We start from the raw sequence: 8,635 nt of genomic DNA on the forward strand, positions 1-8,635 counted from the left end.
TTTGGGAGAACATTGCAAATTGGTTTAGATGACTAGTAGTTGTTTAATTAGGCTTAGCTATGGCCTAATCAGTCTCACTCGTAAATAAGCAGATAACATAGCTCATCCTTCAACCGTGTTTTCATTTAATCAAGATGGGGCGTGCATGACATCCAATTGAATTTACTTCTTTAACTTAGATGATTACACAATATATGATCTGTCTGTTTGGTTTGGGGATTTTAATTTTCCGACTGTTATGTAGTTAATGTTCAGATACTTGTATATGTTGAAATGAAACAAAATGGTGCACATAGTAGTCTCTTCAAAATTAAGTTTCTGCAGCAAGAAAATTCTGAAGCTATGCATTTTCAGTTCTCTGTTGTTTAAATAGGCAACATATTTCTTTGGGAATTGCAAATTGGTTAAGATTACTAGTTGCTCACCCTTCCTCTGTGTTTTCTTTTACCAAAGATGGGGAGTGCATGATATCTGATGCCAGTTACTGTCATGTAGTTGCTCTTCGGACGCTTGTACATGTCCAAATGGGGAACAAAATGGTGCATTTGAAATCTTTGATCGTCTTTTTCGAAACTAAGTTCTGTGTTTTACTTTTGTAATTTTTGTTTGATTTTCAGTTCTCTTGTTTTCTATTCGTCTGCTTCTTTTTAGAGTCATGATCTGTTCTCGGTGTTTTTAAATTAGATAGGGTTCTGCTGTTCTTAGGCTTAGATATGCTGAGCTGGTACTTCAGTTAGTTCCCTGGTTTGATTTTAATGTTGCATAAACGCAGGTCAGGAGTTTGGGAAGAGCGATAGTGAGAGCGAGGATGAGAAGAAGGCCGTGAAGGAGAAGTTTGAGGATCTCCGCATCAACACATAGAAGCTACTAGTCCTTGCATTCTGGTTGTAGTTTTCTGCCAGGAATTCAGATTTCCTGGTTTGTAGTTTTCTGTCAGAATTCAGATTTCCTGGTTTGTAGTATTCTGTCGGAATTCAGATTTCCCGGTTTCAGTTATAAGTATGTTAACTTGCAAGTATTTAACTATGTTATACTATATTCAGTTTGAAGTTAGATTAGTTTGTTTTTCCTTTAAATTGAGTCTGATAGTAACATCATACAGCTTTAATGTTAGTACTGGAATTTTGAATCTCGGGATTTAAAATAAGATAACTGGGACGTCTTCCTTCCCATTTGATTCATGCTTACAGGGATTGTTTTGGAGTGGATTGCAAGAGAATAGAGATTATCTTCGTGAAAAACAAAGTTCCCATGAAGTGGTAGATCTATATTTCCAAATGGTCCACTCTGAATCCAATTTTGCTGCGAAAGAATGCCTTTTAACGGGGTTTTATAATCGGCAATGCTATTTGAAGAGCTGTAATGCTCCCCACTCTGCTCCGCTGTCGTCCTCGTGGCGATAAAAAACCAAACTGCAGAAAGCCATGTGAATTTTCGGTGTTTGACCACGGGAAATTAAAGTGCATTTTGAATTTTGAATACATTTCTATATTCGTACGGTTTCTCAGTCCTGTATTATTGTTCTCTATTCTGTATTGTTAGTCTCTTGAGTGAAGAAGGAGAAATTATCTCTTAAATTATCTCTTGGGTGAAGTAGGAGAAATTAGCTAAACAAGAAGCAGAGATGCGTATAATTGAAATCGAAGAAGAAAATTCAAATGCTAAAAATAAGATTAGTAATTTCTATAATAATAAAATAAAAATTGACCAGCTACTCTAAATATTTCTTGTGAATCAGATATGGTTTTGGGGGCTTTCCGATTTGATGTTAATGAAATATGTTGGGTTTAAAATGTGATGCTTTCTATTGATATAAAGGTATCTGTGGAAAACAATCATGCCTAGGACTTGTTTGTAGAAAGTCCTAAATGAAATATGTTTTGGGGGTTTTTGGATTTGATGTTAATGAAATATGTTGGGTTTAAAAACTGATGCTTTCTGTTGATAAGAAAGATATTTGTGGAAAACAGTCATGCCTAGGACTTGTTTGAGGTTAGTAATCATTTCCTAAATGTCGTTTACTAAATTCTTGTTGTTGATGTAGGAGGGAATCCCTACGAAGTCAGACTCCATTGATATTGATGGTGTTAAACCTAATATAAAATCAGCTGGTGGTATGAAGTTTAAAAGCATAAATGATGCATGAGAGTTTTATAAAGCATTTGGAAAACAAGATGGGTTTCCAATAATGAAAAACACATTTAAGAAAAATGTCGCAGGGGAGATACGAAGTTACACATTTACTTGTGCTCGAGCAGGTAAGCGTGATTCTGTTTCTGAAAATATATTACAGCCTCAAGCCACAATTAAATGTGGTTGCTTAGCTAAGCTAGTGTTACGATTAGATTATCTAATTGGTTATGTAATTAGCAAGCTCGTTTTGGAGCATAATCATGAACAAAATCCATAAAATGCAAGATATTTTCGTTGTAACCGGTACGTTAATCCTTGGGTAAAAAATATAAATGGATCTCCTTGATCGATCAGGTGTGAGGTTGTATAAAAATATAAATGGATTTGGTGGGCATGAGAATATGACATGTAGTCAGAAAGATTGTAGAAATCTGATTGATAAGCTACGTAGTTCACGGTTGGGGGAAGGAGATGCGGTTGCAATTCTGAAGTATTTTAACAAGATGGAATCATAAAATTCAGGATTTTATTCAAGAGTGGATATTGGGGGAAGTATTTGCGTATTAAATATACAATGAAAAAGGTTGTCTATAATACACAATATCCATCAGACTTTGAAATAAAATGGATGGAGATGATAGAGAAGTATGAATTGTTTGACAATGAGTGGCTCAATGGATTATATGAAGAAAGGCGTCGGTGGATACCTAAAAGACTGTTTTTGGGATGGAATGCAATCTACACAAAGAAGCGAGAGTATGAATTCATTTTTTGATGGATATCTTGGTCCGAAAACAACTTTGAAACAATTTATAGAGCAATATGAACTCGTAACGAGGTATAAGGTAGAGAAAGAAACCAAGGCCGATGCAGAATCATTATCCGAATTGAATCCTACTACAAATTATTATGAAATGGAAAAACAGGTGCAAAGAATGTATATTATGTCAAAGTTCAAAGAGTTTCAAGATGAATTGACCTCAAAAATGTATTGTGAAATTATCGAACAAAAAGAGGATCCTATTGGAACATTTAAGTATGTTGCTCGTGAAAGTGTGTGGATTGACGGGGTTGATGACCAAAAAATTAAGAAATTAATGAACTTTGATGTGATATTTGTTGCAAATGATATTCTATCTTTGTACATCTTTGCACTGTCATAAGCATCATTTCTCAGCTCTTCCAACTCATTGAGTTGGAGTTTCCGTTGAGTACCTGCCTTATCAAGAGAAAAGTTAAGTTTCTTTACAGCCCAATATGCACGATGTCCTAACTCCACAGGTAAATGAAAAGGTTTTCCATACACAATGCGGTAAGGGGACATGTTAATAGGGGTTTTATATGTTGTTCTATAGGCCCATAAAGCATCATTCAATCGTAATGACCAATCTTCAAGATGAATTGACCTCAAAAATGTATTGTGAAATTATCGAACGAAAAGAGGATCCTATTGGAACATTTAAGTATGTTACTCGTGAAAGTGTGTGGATTGACGGGGTTGATGATCAAAAAATTAAGAAATTAATGAACTTTGATGTGATATTTGTTGCAAATGACTGCGAGGTTTCTTGTAGTTGTCGGGGATTCGAGTTTAAATGGATTCTTTGTATACACGCACTTAATATATTAATCCGGCATGGAATTGACGTGATACCTGATAAGTACATAAAAAGAAGATGGAGGATAGATGTGAAGAGGTCACATTCAAGTATGAGAACTAATGTAGGGGTTTGGAAAAATACCGTTGAGCATGATCGTTACAGCATCTTGAACATTCTTTTTAGTGAGGTCGCAGAGAGAGCAGTAAATTCGGAATATATGATTTCAATGATATTAAGCTTTTGTTAGACATGAAATTGGAGATGTTAAAGAATTGTGAGATTGAACCAAAGAGTTCTTCCACTAATGAGTGTAATAATGAAAGGGAAGAGAAAGATTCGACTGAAGCATTTGTGGATGTTGTAATAGATGATTCTGTACTTTATCCAAAACATATAAAGCGTCCAGGCCGACCACGAAGTAATACATATAAAAGCACAACGTAGCAACAAAATAACTTGCAATGATGTGAATACATGTAATGAAGATGTGGCTGTAGCTATTGATGTGTCTGCACCACCAACTAAAAAAACAGGCAGACCACCAGGCAGCAAAAATAAAGAAAAATAAACTATCAACTCGAGAGGATACGGGAATGTGCAGGTAAGCCAGCCACTTTTTCGTGAATAATGTTAACTTAATTTCATTATTTCATATGTATCATTTTTTTTCGCAATGTCATAACTAATATGGTTGGAATTGTATAGGTTGTGCCGCAACAAGAATCCAGTGGATTACTATCACAGCCGGCTCATATGTATCCACCAAATGGACTACGAAGTGATCCTATGTATCAAGCTAATGGAGTAGCACAGCAGGTGCATATGTACCATCCTTGGGAATTCTATCCGCATCCACACCCTCATTACGGAGGACTGCTAAATGATGTGAGTTATTTTCAGGTGCAAGGGTCGGCACCAACTTCGCCGCATACAATGCTGAATATGCTGATGTTTGGAGGGTAACCAAAAAAAAAGGAATCATCCACAAACTACGAAGTCGCGTATATTTTGGTAATCATGCAGCTCGAGCGTGTTTTGTAATTATGAAAATTACTTTGCTACATACATCGCTTAATATTTTGGTATATATGTATGTGTGTACATACAATACATTTTAATGCTTTTTAGCTTCCCAGCAATATTGTGGTGCTTACAATTGTCATTTTTGATCTGCAAATGATAGCATCGACATTTAAAAGATCGAAAGGTTTGATTAATTCCCATTTTTCTGTGATCCGTTTGAAATTCAGTGTCACCGGGGTGAATTTTAGACATAAAATTCAGTTGGATGTGCTTGTTCATAAGGGAATGTGTTATTTCAAATTCATAAGAATGTCGCCAACTTATCAGTTGGTTGTTAATTCAATAAGAAGAGAGCTAAAAAATTTATGCTCATCTGCTCTCTCGTAAGCTTGAATGTATACGGAGATACCATTTTGACCATAGTCTCATTGAAAGGCTGAAATTACAATCACACTTCGCATAAACTATCAACAACAGTCTCTGTTAATTGACAATTTTCCATTCTCATTTAGACAATAAGGCAAACACCTAGTAAGCATTACAAATAAATACTTCTACTCAGTAAAACACAAAATTTGAATGAACCCATTTTTTGAACTAACGAGTACAAGGTGAATACAAATTCAAAATTAGCACATCAATCAAGTTAGTTGATCTAAAAAGCATTCATTTATGCCAACAGACTATACCACATTAACCTTCTCCTTTACATCAATTGAGAATGGAAAAAAAAAACTACAGAGAGAAGGGAGATTTGAAGATATCATATAATTTGTTCACAGAGATGAAGGAGAAAAGACAGTAGTTGTCTTGTACATATTTGAGCAGATGAATTATTTCAATCGAGCCCAAATTTTAGAAATTCAGAATTTTACATTCCCGCCTAGTTTTGGCCAAACATTAAAATTACGTGTCTTCCTCATTTTGGTTTTTTTTCATCCACGTCCGCAGACAGCTCATCAGGAAGGAAGATGGAGAGTTGAATAGCATTGTCGTTTTATAATATAGAAACGGATATAGAGATGAAACAAATAAATAAATGGTGGCTTGGAATTTTTCTTTAGTAGAATCAATCAAATTTTAAGGCAACACGATAATCATGATGATCTGCCTTTTAATGAATGAGAGGCAGAAGCCTTTACCGGTGACAAATCTACTTGGAATAGCCAGCCAGCCCATATGAGATGGCTCTGGTAATATCTAGGAAATGGCTCTACTTTAACCTTCATCCTCAAAGAACAAAAACAAAATAGTATTATGAATCTGGAAAATTTGGGAATCCATCTTACGTTCTTGGAAACAAATTGAAAATTTGTACATTACTGAAGAGGAAAGAAATGCTCCACTCCCGTGGACATCCGTCGTGATATATTAGTACCATCTTATGTATCATCACCATATGCATGAAATGCTAAGTGTCATCAAGGTCGTTTGATAACTCAATACAAATGAAACTTTGTATTGGTGACTACGTATTGGTGACTGGTGGATGATATCTGAAAAAGCACCGAGTTGCAAAATGTCAAGTTTTCCTACATATTTGACATTCAACTGTGGAGAAACCCACAAATGGCCTTCTTGCAGCTTCATCATAAACGTCACCACTTGAGCTAGTAGACCCAACACCATTCTTTGAAGTTGAACCATTATTCTTGAAATTCTTTGATTTTCCCTTATCATTTTTACCACCATGATGAGTATTCCTTCCATATAATGTTGTAGGATTTGTGGAATAAAAACTAGAACCCCCTTCTTGAACTTGGTTTTGATCACTAAGCCACTACTCATGAGTTAGCAGCCTAGCCTTCAATTCACCAAATATATAGGGTGTTTCACGATTTTGAGCAGCTATAACAAAGGTATCATAATCTCTACCAAAACCATTAAGAGCATACATCATGAGATCAGCATCAAATACTTTATCTTTAATTGCTGCAAGAGAATCAGTAATGGTTTTCAAATTATGCAAATGATTCCAAGGTACTGATTGCGTAACAAATTACGTCTTGCACCAAATTGAGACCTAAAACTAGCTTCAAGGTACTTCCATATCTGGCAACAAGAACTCATTCCAAGAACATCCCCCGAAATTGTTGGAGTAAACGTTGCTTTCAGGCAATTCACAACAAAACGATATTCCTTTCTCTAATAAATCCATTTTGGATTAACAATGTTAACACCATTAACAGAAACTTCAGATGGAGGTTCAACAATCTCACCGTTGACATACCATACAAATCCGTAGAAATAAAAACAGACTCGAACTGATCACGCCAAAGCAAGAAATTTGTATTATCTAATTTTATTTATATGAATTTTCCTATGTTGTTAAAAGGTAATGGAAAATAATCGGAATCTCTATTGTTTGAAGCATTAGCAGCAGAAGGTAAAGAACCATCTTCTTGATTCAAATTATTTTGTGAATGTGAAGAATTATTCACCGTTCCTCGAGTAACCGGCATTGACGTGAACGTAGTTGAAAAAGATTACAATTGTAAAGATGAAGAAAACCTAATCAAGATCTCAAACTTCAATCGATGAACATATGAAAAATTACAGAATCAAGACTTTTAGAAGATCAGCAAAATTGATTAATACGTATTTGATCTTGAAGAAACAACACTTAACTTCTCTAAAATTTGTTTAAAGATTTATTACAGAGAAAATTTTCGGACCGACCTAATGATACCATGAGAAAGTTATTACAGGAATTATTGATATTATTTCACAGAGTTGTTTCGGTAGTTCACATGAATACAAAGAAGGGGTATTTGTACATTGACTAGCATTGGTCAAGTCATGTTGACTTGACTGACATATCCTAATAGGCCTAGCCGTTGCTGCTAATGCAAGCCAGAAAACAACTAGATTAAGATGTACGCAGCTGATAAATAAGACAATTAAACAAAGGAATAACAATTCGGGAAAAATCAGATGAAATAAATCTAAATTTTACCTAACCATACCCATAATCTTAATCGTCCAATCAACATTGGCCTAGCCTTCCCTGCTAATGTAAGCCATAAAACGGCTAGATCTACACAACTAAGAAGAAGGAAATTAAACAGTGGAATATCAATTTCAGCAAAATTTAATGAATACAATTCTAAGATTTACTTCCGTAACTGAACTCATAAATCTCAATCATCCAATCAACATTGGCCTAGATTTTCCTGCTAATGCAAGCCAGAAAACAGCTAGATTAAGATCTATATAACTAGTAAAGAAGAAAATCATAAAGAAAAACCGATCCAAGCAAATAAAGTTACTCCATTATCAAAAGTAAAGAAAAGAGAAAGGGTTTGGATTTTGTTTTGAAAAAAAAGCACTATTTGAGAGCAGGAGAGAGACGGAGAGTATCGAAGTAATATGAACTAATTTTCACCGAATGGGTAAAAATTGCATTAAAAAATAATAGAACATCACTTCCCAAAAATAAAATATTAGAAATTTTACGAAATTACCCGTCATCAAGCATGTACATGACTCTTTAACACGGGTGCAGAAACCAGTAACCCAAAATTACTCTCTTTTCTCCCTATAAATACAACAAGTAGGGAAGTGGAAAAGAGAAAACTAGGGCGCAATTCTAATCTTCTAGGAAAAAAAAATGAGTAGGTGTGAAACAATAAACCGAATGATACTAGAGGCCTGTGCTCGTAGAGATGAGGAGCAACGACAAGAAAGGATGGATGATTATGGTAATATGAACTAATTTTCGTATCGAAGTAATATGAACTAATTTTCACCTAATGGGTAAAAATTGCATTAAAAAATAATAGAACATCACTTCCCAAAAATAAAATATTAGAAATTTTACGAAATTACCCGTCATCAAGCATGTACATGACTCTTTAACACGGGTGCAGAAACCAGTA

The sequence above is a fragment of the Papaver somniferum genome, chromosome 4, assembly GCF_003573695.1.
Source record: "Papaver somniferum cultivar HN1 chromosome 4, ASM357369v1, whole genome shotgun sequence".
Taxonomy (NCBI): domain Eukaryota; kingdom Viridiplantae; phylum Streptophyta; class Magnoliopsida; order Ranunculales; family Papaveraceae; genus Papaver; species Papaver somniferum.